The sequence below is a fragment of the Triticum urartu genome, chromosome 5A, assembly GCF_056163025.1.
Source record: "Triticum urartu cultivar PI428250 chromosome 5A, HENAU_Tu73, whole genome shotgun sequence".
NCBI classification, from domain to species: domain Eukaryota; kingdom Viridiplantae; phylum Streptophyta; class Magnoliopsida; order Poales; family Poaceae; genus Triticum; species Triticum urartu.
Genome location: NC_141877.1, coordinates 213,747,665 through 213,760,141, shown reverse-complemented (window position 1 = coordinate 213,760,141; position 12,477 = coordinate 213,747,665).

The window sequence follows — 12,477 nt, the reverse complement described above, 5'->3', positions numbered from 1 at the left end:
AAAGTCGACTAAAAGTCATTAACAGAGAAGTGAACATGGTTGGTCCGGCAACTACGACATACTTGAAGTGTTCGAAAACTCCCATTACATTTGACCAGTCAGATCACCCAGCGCACGTTCCTACCCCCGGACGGCAAGCGTTGGTGGTCGACCCAGTCATTGGGGGCACCTGACTGACTAAAGTTCTTATGGATGGTGGCAGTGGTCTGAACATTCTATACGCTGAGACCCTCCAAGGGATGGAAATTCCGATGTCCAAACTCAGTGAAAGAAACATGCAGTTCCACGATGTCATCCCAGGGAAGAAAGCAAAGTCACTTGGGCAGATTGCTCTTGATGTGGTTTTCGGTGATTCCAAGAATTTCCACAAGGAGAAGTTGACGTTTGAAGTAGTGGATTTCCATAGTGCCTATCATGCTATTCTGGGCAGGACCGCATATGCTTGTTTCATGGCCCGTCCTTGTTACGTATATCTTAAGTTGAAGATGCCTGGACCCAGAGGTGTAATCACAGTCACAGGAAATAGGCAGAGAGCATAGGAGTGCCTCTAGAAAGGCTCCAAAATTGCTGATGAGCAAATGGCGGTGGTTGAGTTGGAAGAGTACAAGAAAAATGCTAATCCGAGTGATTTGTTGCGAGCCAAGAAGCCTGCTTTAGAATCTGCATTTCAGTCGGCCGGTGAAACAAAGCCAGTTCACATTCACTCGGAAGACCCCACTACTGCTCCGACTCACATTTCAACAACACTCGACAACAAATAGGAAGCCGTGCTCATCCAGTTCCTCCGTGAGAACTGGGACATCTTTGCATGGAAACCTTCCAACATGCCGGGTGTACCCAGGGGACTGGCTGAGCACCGTTTGTGTGTCAACCCAAAAGCAAAACCTGTCAAAGAGCATCTTCATCGGTCCGCTGTCGAAAAAAGAAAGGCAATTGGCGAGGAAGTGGCTCGACTCCTGGTAGCTGAGTTCATCCGCGAGATATACCACTCCAAGTGGCTCGCCAACGTCATCATGGTCCCTAAGAAAGATGATTCACTTCGTATGTGTATAGATTTCAAGCATATCAGTCGGGCCTACTCGAAAGATCATTTCCCACTCCCCCGCATTGATCAGATTGTCGACTCAACTGCGGGGTGTGAGAGTTTGTCTTTTCTGGATGCGTATTCCGGGTATCATCAAATCCGACTGTATGGACCCAATGAAATAAAAACGTCCTTCATCACCCCATTCGGGTGTTTTTGCTATCTCACCATGCCTTTTGGTCTCAAGAATGCTTGTGCCATGTTCATGTGCATGATCCAGAAGTGTTTGCTCACTTAAATCAGTCGGAACATGGAAGCATACATGGATGATATCGTAGTCAAGTCACGCAAGAGTTCCGACTTGCTAACTAACCTCGCTGAAACCTTTGCCAACCTAAGAAGATACGACATCAAGCTTTATCCGTCCAAATGCACGTTCGGAGTCCCAGGAGGGAAGTTACTCGGTTTTCTTGTTTTGGAACGAGGGATCGATGCAAACCCAGAAAAGATTGGGGCAATTCTTCGAATGGAATGCCCTATGCATGTGCATGACATTCAGAAGCTCACAGGTTGTCTGATTGCGTTAAGTCAATTCATTTCTTGTCTCGGTGAAAAGGCATTACCTCCTTACCGATTGATAAAAAAGTCTGATACATTCGAGTGGACTCCTGAAGCTGAAGCAGCGTTTGTAGAGCTCAAAGCCTTGCTTTCCAACCAGTCGGAGCTTGTTGCTCCGGTCAGCAAAGAGCCTCTATTGTTATATATTGCAGCCACTGGACAAGTTGCAGCACAGTGCTCACAGTCGAGTGAGAAGAATAAGGCAAGGCCTATAAAGTTCAACGCCCAGTATATTACATTTCTGAAGTCTTGACTCCATCCAAGCAAAGGTATCCACACTACCAGAAGCTTGTTTATGGAATTTACTTAACCGCGAAGAAAGTTGCACATTACTTCCAAGACCACTCGATTTCAGTCGTCAGCGACGCTCCGTTGTCTGAAATTTTGAACAATCGAGATGTAACCGGTCGAGTGGCGAAGTGGGCAATTGAACTTCTTCCTCTGAATATCAAGTTTGAAGCAAAGAAGGCAATCAAGTCTCAAGCAATCACAGATTTTCTGGCCGAGTGGATTGAGCAGCAGCGACCAACTGAAATTCACTCGAAACACTGGACCATGTTCTTTGATGGATCTAAGATGTTAAACGGTTCCGGTGCTGGAGTAGTCCTGGTGTCCCCAAGAGGTGACAAACTCAGTTATGTTCTTCAGATTCACTTTGATTCCTCCAACAATGAAGCTGAGTACGAAGCACTTCTTTACGGGTTGCGTATGGCTATCTCACTCGGCGTCTGTCGCTTGATGGTATACGGCGACTCAGATTTGATGGTTAATTAGGTGATGAAGGAGTGGGACATCAGGAGCCCCGCTATGACCGGATACTGCAATGCAGTAAGGAAGTTGGAAAAGAAGTTTGAAGGGTTGGAGCTCCACCATGTTCCCTGACTCAAGAATCAAGTAGTTGATCTTGCGAAAATAGGTTCCATTCGGAGGCCTATTCCCAGTAATGTGTTCTTGGAGCATCTCCATACCCCATTAGTGCAAGAAGACCCCTTTATAAAAGAACCCCCACAACCAATAAGTTCTACCAACCCGACTGAAGTTGAGGTGCCAGCAGTTTTCGACCTAATAATGGAGATTTTGGTAATCACCCAGGACTGGACAGTGCCATACATTGCATATCTGCTCAGGCAGGAGCTCCCTAAAGATGAAGTTGAAGCACGTCAGATCGTCCGTAGGTCAAAAGCCTTCACAGTTATAGGCGGACAACTTTTCAGAGAAGGTGTTACTGGCGCAGCTCAATGATGTATCTCTCCAGAAGAGGGCCGACTGATCTTGAATGAGATCCACTCGGGGACCTATGGTCACCATGCGTCCTCCCGAACCATCATGGCCAAAGCATACCGAGTGGGATTCTATGGCCACAGGCCAATGAAATGGCGAAAGAGACCGTCAAGAAATGTGAAGGTTGTCAGTTTTACTCGAACATGCCCCACAAGCCTGCATCAGCTTTGAAAACTATTCCACTTATCTGGCCATTTGCTGTGTGGGGGCTGGACATGATTGGGCCGTTAAGAACTGGCAGAAGTGGTTTCACTCACCTGCTCGTGGCATTCGACAAGTTCACTAAGTGGATTGAGGCCAAACCTATCAAGAACCTTGACTCAAGCACAACCATCAGTTTTATCAGAGAGTTGGTGTTTCGATATGGAGTTCTGCACAACATCATCACAGACAATGCCTCAAACTTTGATTCTGATGAGTTCAGAGCATTCTGTGCTTCCCAAGGCACTCGAGTCGACTACGCATCCGTTGCGCACACGCAGTCGAATTGGCAAGCTGAAAGAGCGAATGGTTTGATCCTCCAAGGGCCGAAACCCCGATTGATGCGCGACCTTAAGCATGCAGCTGGGGCTTGGGTGATTGGTCTATCGGTTTGATCGTTCTATCCGTCTATTGGTCTATCGGTTTGATCCCCTATACTTGTGGGTTATCAGCTGTAGCTGGGGCTTGGGTGATTGTTGTTTTGTGGGGACCGAGGTCAACTCCCAACCGATAGACCGATCGAACCTCTTTCTTCATGGTGTATGGGGCTGAAGCCATGCTTCCGAGTGACTTGCTGCACAATGCACCCCAAGTGAAACTTTTCTCAGAAGCTGAGGCAAGGCAAGCACGTCAGGACACTGTAGATCTTCTAGAGGAAGAGCGAGAGATGGCCTTGATCCAGTCGACCATTTATCAGCAAGACCTTCGTCGATTCCACGCCAGAAATGTCAAAGGTCGAGCATTTCAAGAAGGAGACCTTGTGCTCTGAGTGGATCAGCAACAACCTCATAAGCTCGCCCCTGCTTGGGAAGGCCCCTTCATCGTCACCAAGGTGCTCCACAACAGGGCGTATCAGCTTTACAGCTTGGCCTAGAAGAAAGATGAGCCACACTCTTGGAACGCGGATCTGCTCTGCTGCTTTTATACTTAAACACTCGGATCATCGAGATGTAATAAGAATACTTTCAGATTGTCTATCTTAAGAGTTCATAAACGTTTTTTTTCACTTTCAGTTTATCAACTGAATTGCTTGAGGACAAGCAAAGGTTTAAGCTTGGGGGAGTTGATACGTCTCCAATGTATCTACTTTTTCTCATGCTTTTCCTCTTGTTTTGGACTCTAATTTGCATGATTTGAATGAAACTAACCCCGGACTGAAGCTGTTTTCAGTAGAACTACCATGGTGTTGTTTTTGTGCAGAAATAAAAGTTCTTGGAATGGAACAAAACTTTTTGAGGATTTTTTATATCGATAATAAGAATTACTGGAGCCAAGACCCACCAGAGAGGGGCACCTGGGTGGGCACAACCCACCAGGGCGTGCCCCCCTCCCTGGCGCGCCCAGGTGGGTTGTACCCACCTGGTGGCCCTGCTGACGACCCCCTGATACTATAAAATCACATATTTCCAGAAAAAATCAGGGAGAAAGAATTGTCACGATCCACGAGATGGAGCCGCCGCCAAGCCCTGTTCTTCCTCGGGAGGGCAGATCTGGAGTCCGTTTGGGGCTCCTCTTTGGTGGGTCTTCGTTCTTCGTCATCACCGACCCTTATCCATCGCCAATTCCATGATGCTCCCCACCGGGAGTGAGTAATTCCTTCGTAGGCTCGCTGGTCGGTGATGAGTTGGATGAGATTCATCATGTAATCGAGTTAGTTTTGTTAGGGCCTGATCCCTAGTATCCACTATGTTCCTAGATTGATGTTGCTATGACTTTGACATGCTTAATGCTTGTCACTTTGGGCTCGGGTGCCATGATTTTAGATCTGAACCTTTTATGAATTCATCATTATATCCATGTTCTAGATCCGATCTTGCAAGTTATAGTCACCTACTACGTGTTATGATCCGGCAACCCCGGAGTGACAACAACCGAGCCCACTCTCGGTGATGACCGTAGTTTGAGGAGTTCATGTATGCACTATGTGTTAATGCTTTGTTCTGGTTCTCTATTAAAAGGAGGCCTTAATATCCCTTAGTTTCCATTATGGACCCCGCTGCCACGGGAGGGCAGGACAAAAGATGTCATGTAAGTTCTTTTAATAAAGCATGGATGACTATTTACAGAATACATGCCTACATTATATCGATGAACTAGAGCTAGTGCCGTATTGCTCTAGGTTATAACTACCTCATGATGAATATCATCCAACAAGTCACCAATCCAATGCCTACAAACTTTTCCATATTGCTTCTGCTAAGTTACTACTGCTATCATCACTGTTACACTTGCTACAAAATTACTGCTATCACTGTTACTGTTATTATTGCTGCTATCACTACTATCAAAACTATCAAACTACTTTGCTACTGATCACTTTGCTGCAGATAATTAATCTCCAGGTGGTTGAATTGACAACTCAGCTGCTAATACCTTCAAATATTCTTTGGCTCCCCTTGTGTGGAATCTATAATTTTGGGTTGAATACTCTACCCTCGAAAACTGTTGCGATCCCCTATACTCGTGGGTTATCAAGACCTTTTTCTGGCGCCGTTGCCGGGGAGCATAGCTATATTTGTTGAGTCATTTGGTACTATTATCATATTATCACTATGAAGAATCTGAAGGATGCTAAGACTAAGATATTTCCCTCAAGGATGAGGGGAGGTAAGGAACTGCCATCCAGTTCTGCTTTAGATTCACCTTCTGTTATAAGTAAACTTGCAACACCACCACATGCTATTAATTCTGATATGTCACAAGTTATTGATGATGCTACTTCTACTATGAATGATGCTTATGATGATGCTAGTACCTTGCTTGATAATGATGATGTGCCACTTGGTGAATTTCTTGATAAACAAATTGCTAGAGTTATACAACATGACGTTGTTGAATCTGATGATGGGCTTGAAACTGAATCTCCTGAAACACCTACTAGAACTAGCCTTCCTAGATATGAATTGCCTAAGGTACCGGAAGGTTATGTTATGAGTGAAGAAGCAACTAAAGATATTCTTGCTTGCAATGATAGAGATGATCTAGAGAAATTACTACACAAATATAAAGAAAAATCTCTGAATGCTAGAATGAAATGTGATCCTAAGTTTGCTACTTCACCTATGTTTATTGATGATAAGGATTATGGATTCTCTGTCGACCCAGAGTTAATTACTTTGGTTGAATCTGATCCTTTCCATGGTTATGAAACTGAAACTGTTGTGGCACATCTTACTAAGTTGAATGACATAGCCACCCTTTTTACTCATGGTGAGAAAACTCGCTATTACTTTATTCTCAAATTATTTCCTTTCTCATTAAAGGGTGATGCTAAAGCTTGGTACAATACTCTTGCTCCTGGTTGTGTGCGTAGTCCCCAGGATATGATTTATTACTTCTTTGAAAAATATTTTCCTGCTCATATGAAACAAGCTGCCTTACAGGAAATATTTAACTTTGTGCAAACTAAAGAAGAGAGTCTCCCACAAGCTTGGGGGAGGCTTTGCCTGATCATCCTCTTAAGAAAAATGAAATACTTGATATCTTCTATAATGGATTAACCGATGCTTCTAGGGACTTCCTAGATAGTTGTGCTGGTTATGTTTTCAGGTAAGAATTGTTGGACAAGCTGAAGAATTATTGAATAACATATTGAAAAATTATGATGATTGGACTATTCCTGAACCACCGCCTAAACCCACTCTAAAGAAGAGGGGTATATTATATCTTAGTCCTGAAGATATGCAAGAGGCAAAGAAATCTATGAAGGAAAAAGGTATTAAAGCTGAGGATGTTAAAAATTTACCTCCTATTGAAGAAATACATGGGCTTAATACACCACCAATGCCTAAGGTGGTAGAGGTAAATTCTCTTATGAAGTTCAATGATAATGATAATACTCACAATATGCATCCTAGCCAATGCCTTTATGAGTTTGAAAACTACATTAGAAAAAAAGATCACTTCAATGCAAATGTTATGAAACAATTGAAATACAATTCTGATATGATTGCTCGCTTGAGTGACTTGTTATTTAGAATATCAAATGATGTTAGAGGTGTTGGAAAGCATGCTTCTATGGTACAAACTCAGTTAGAACAAGTTGCTAAATCACAAAGAGAATTGCTTGATGAAATGAATCATAATATGCATGATTTTGCTGTTAGAGTTGCAACTAGAGGAGGTAAAATGACTCAGGAACTACTTTATCCTGAGGGACACCCTAAAAGAATTGAACAAGATTCACAAAGAGCTAACACTAGTGCACCTAGTTCTTCTAAAAAGAAAAAGAAAAATGATAGGACTTTGCACACTCCTAGTGAACCTGAAATAGAAAAACCTCCTGACAATAATAATGAAGTTTCTATCTCAGATGCTGAAACTCAATCTGGTAATGAACACTCACCTAGTGATAATGAAAAAGATAATGCTGAGGTTCATAAAGACACTCAACCAAGTAATGAAAAGGAAGTAGATAATGATGTTGAGATAGAACCACCTGTTAATCTTGATAACCCACAACCTAAGAATAAAATATATGATAAAAGAGACTTTGTTGCTAGGAAACACGGTAAAGAAAGAGAACCATGGGTTCAAAAACATATGCCTTTTCCACCTAAGTCAACTAAAAAGAATGATGATGAAGAATTTGAACGCTTTGCTGAAATGCCGAGGCTAGTCTTTTTGCGTACTCGCTTGACTGATATCTTGAAAATGCCTCCTTATGTAAAATATATGGAAGACATCATCACGAATAAGAGAAAAATACCGGAAGCTGAAATCTCCACTATGCTTGCTAATTACACTTTTAAAGATGGAATACCTAAAAAACTTGGAGATCCGGGAATACCAACTATACCTTGCTCTATCAAAAAGAATTATGTGAAAACTGCTTTGTGTGATTTAGGAGCTGGTGTTAGTGTTATGCCTTTCTCTTTATATAAATGACTTGACTTGAATAAACTCACACCTACTGTAACATCCCAAATTTTCAATTTGGAATGTTATACACTAGATCATATGCATATCATATTTTCTTGCATTTTGGTTGATCCTAGAAATTTCACGCAACTCAAGGACCCTCGGAGAGAGTTGGAGATTTCGTTATTTCATATTTGAGAGTTTTCTCGAATTTTGAAAAATAGGATCATTTGATTTATTTATTTTATCTTCAATAAATTTTCCGGTGTCAAAATATATGAGAGAGGGAATAATATGACTTTCCCAAATTTAGGAAAAATGAAGATATAATAAATAGATCAATTTTGCTTTCCGGTGTTTATTTGCATTTTATTTGGATAGGAAAAAATGCGCGTTTTCGAAAATTGCATTTTAGGTCCGGAGAAAAGTTCATTTTGTTCGGCTCATTTTTAGGAGTCGGGGAAAATTTACTTTAGATTTTTCGGAGTTCGTTTAGATCCCTTTTTATTTTTTTTCTGCGCGAGGAAACTATTTAAAAAAAATAAAAAAAATTGAGCAGCGCCTTGGGCCAAAGGCCCAAGCCAAGCCACCTACCGCCGCGCTCCCAGGCGCCAGGCGCCGAGCCAGGAGCCGGTCGGCCGCCGCCGCCTCTTGCTAGGACCGAATCCTTTTAGGATTCTAGGGCGCCCCCTTGTCCCCTTTTCCTTATTTCGTTTTCTTTAGTCCTACTCCGTTTATTTTCTAGATCTTTCCTACTCCTATTCTAATTCCTTGTCCTCTACCCCAAGTAAACCCCTCCCCTCCCCAATATAAATACCCAAGCACCCCCCCTCTAAACACATCAAATCAAAGCTCTTCTCCACACCGCGCCTTGCACCGCCGCCGCGCCGCATCACACCGCGCCCTGCGTCACCGCCGCCGCGCCGCCTCACCCGCGCCGCCACCCCACACCCCACGCCGCCGCCGCACCTCGCCGCCGCCGCCGCCGCTGCCTCACCCGCGCCGCCACCCCACACCCCGCGCCGCCGCCGCACCTTGCCGCCGCCGCCCCACACCCGCGCCGCCGCCGCACCTTGCCCACGCCGCCGCCCTACGCCGACGCCGCCGGAGCCCCGTTCACCGGAGACCTCGCCAAGGTAGCCCCGCGCTACATCTATTCTTTTCCTCGGATCGTTTTCTTCTAATCGTTCCGATTCTTTTCTTCTCTAAACCCTTCCGGTTTTCTAGATCAGTTTTTCGATCGGTTTTTTTCTTCTCCGAAACCCTAGATCGGATTCGTTTTCTTCTCCGATTTAGTTGCCTTTGGACCGTTCGCCGGACCGTTCGTCCTAACGAACGTGATCACCGGATTCTTCTAGGTTAACGAACGTCCGTTCGTTTAACCGTTCTTCTTTTTCTTTTCGTCGGATTTATTCCGCGATCGCGATCTCAGATCCGATCTTCTTCCTAGTCTTTCTTTTCGCTCGTTTATCGGAATCAGGTGATTCAAGCGCCTGGAGTTTCGTCTCGAAACCGCCGTTCCGTCTAATCAACTTGAACAAGCTTTTGTTACAGTAAAATTTTGACCTAGTTTCAACTTGCTAGAACCGAGTTGTTTTCTTCCGCCGTTTGTTTTTCGTTCTTTCTGGCAACCGGAGTTCTTAAGTTGAACTACCTGGTTCGTTCTCTTGTTCGAGTTTTACCTGTGCATTAGATGAGTACTTATTGTATGCTTGTTGTTTGTCTGCGATAGATTACCCGGATTGCGCCGCTTGTTACTTCGAAACCCTAGGACTCGCGGATCATCAGCAAGGCAAGTAACACTTTGATCATACCTTTTCTACAACCCATGTTTTATTGCATTAGATCAATCCTCACACATTGCATGATTAGGATCTAATTAAATTGTGGGATGGGAAGTAGATGAGGTAGTACCTATTACCTGTATTATTATGAAACCTTTGGGAGTTACTTCTACGTTTGCTTATTATGCCATGCTATGCTAGTAGACGTGGATTGGGTGAGTGATATCCATGACAGATGTGAGATGATAATTTTAATGGTTTATTTAAGGTGGCAACTTAAACACACATCTGGGTGGATTGAGGCACCTGATGTCTATCAGGACTTGCCTGTTTTTTTTGGACCGCCACCCAGGCTCAAAGGGATCATAAGATCTTTCATGCTAGAAACTTCCGTGTGCAGCCACATGCTACTATGGGCTCTGGCATAGTTGACTAAGTTGTGCGAACTCTTACGGGGTGGACTAGCAGATGTAGGGGATGTAGGTGTACCGGTCTACCCCACATGTAAGGTGCTAGTGCTTCTGAAAGACTATGTCTCGGTCATCCGTCTTCTCAAACACCATGTAGTGCGAGAAACCAAACGGAGGCGGTCGAGTCATGTGGGGAAAAGTGCGCAAACCTCTGCAGAGTTTACAAACTAATCATGATTAGCCGTGTCCCCGGTTATGGACAACTTGAGTATCTAGTACTTGAATATCATTGTGAATCTCAACATGTTACTTCTAATTAATGTTATTGGGTTTTAGTTACTTTTAATTGGGATTGAGAATGCTGTCAACCATTCTCAATGTTTCACAACCACCATGATAGTTAAATAAATTTATTCCTTTGTAGTAGGGAAAAATTGGCTTTACGCAAAATTGTAACCATAGAGCTTTCCACCAGCCATATATGCATATAGTATAGCTGTTTCATTCCATTACTCTCTATGTGTTACTTTGCCAGCATATTCCATGTGCTGACCCGTTTTCGGGCTGCAACGTTAATGTTGCAGACTTTTCAAACGACGATTGAGGTGTTTAGGTCGTGGTTCTATACTCAGTGATGCCGCTGGAGTTGATGGACCCATTTATCTTCCGAGTCTTCCGCTGTTATCGATATTATATGGCCTTCTGCCATATTTATTGTAATAAGTTCTTTTTGAGCCATCGATGTAATAAGTGTGTGATTGCAACTCTGCTATAAAACCTCGATGTACTGTGTGGTGTCAGCATTACTGATCCAGGGATGACACCGTAGCACAGTAGACGTGATCCATTCGGGTCAGGTCGCTACAGAGATGGTATCAGAGCACACGCTGACTGTAGGACACGACCACTAAGTTAAAGCCATAGATCACCCTTCTCTTCTCATTTTCTAACTCCTCATCTTTTCTACTGTATTAGGATGACGCACGCGAAGATTAAGTACGCTCAACCGGATGAAGGCACACCTTTTGGATTTCACCTGAAGGAAGTCACCAAGTACCTGAACATTGGATTACCAAGCTTCACGGGAACCTTCAACGCCACTCTGCCTGAAGAGGAGCGCTGGAAGATTCAAGCTCACGTTCCGGGAAGGACATTCGCGCCAATCACGAAGCCCATAGATAGTGTTTTCAATGCACCAACCTGGAGTCTAGGAAGGAGCATGGTAGCTCATATCACCATAGGACGCATTGGAGAAGTTTATCAAGAAGACCTCAAGGACACTATCTACCAGATTTGCGGACGCCGTGATGAACAATGGGAGTTAGTCAGCACCAAGAAGGATAGATCTATTGCAGCAATCATCCAGGAGTTAAACCAGCACATTTGACACCACGAGAACCAGATGTGCAATGATATGGTAGAGTTGAAGAATGCGAAGGCAAGGATCATCGAGCTAGAAGGAGAACTGAAGTCTACACGCAAGGACTACATGGACGAGATCGTAGCTCTAGCAAGGCACAATTGCGATCTTAAGCAGGAGATTGAAGAACTCAAGAGCAAGTTAGCATCCCAGGAGGACGACAAGTACGTCGCATGTCCAGACAACTACATCATCATCGACGACACCGATTCGGATCCAAGTGAACCCGACTTTGAAGACGAAGCTGGAGTAGATATCATGGAGTCTTCCACCGGTTCAAATTTCTAGATGACCACCAGATAGTAGTAGTATTCCCCCATGTAAACACATTATAGTCGAGCACTTTTGCGATAGTTAGACCGTTTGTAAGCCCTTGTTTGATTGATTGAAGTGAATTGTGTGCTTTTGCCTCATGTGCATATGGGTAGTGTTTTCCCTTTAGACCCCCTCTATTCTTAATTCTCGTCTTTTCTAAACCCTTAGATGCCTCCAAGACGTGACAATGGATTTCCACCGGAGCTCACTCAGTTGATCCAGCAGCAGAATCAATTGATGCAGATGTTAGTTCAGAATCAGCAGAACAACAACAACAACCCACCACCACCACCACCTGTTGACCACTTAGCCCGTTTCCTTAGGCTGAATCCGCCGGTGTTTTCCAGTAGCATCGAGCCAATAGTAGCAGACGATTGGCTCCGCAAGATAGGAAGGGAGTTGACCACTGCAGGATGCACGGATGGTGAGAAAGTGAAGTTTGCCGCACACCAGCTTGACGGACCCGCGGCAGCATGGTGGGAGAATTTCACAGCCACTTACCCAGTTGACACTGTCACATGGGATCAGTTTCAGCAAGCTTTCCGCACTGCCCATGTTTCAGCA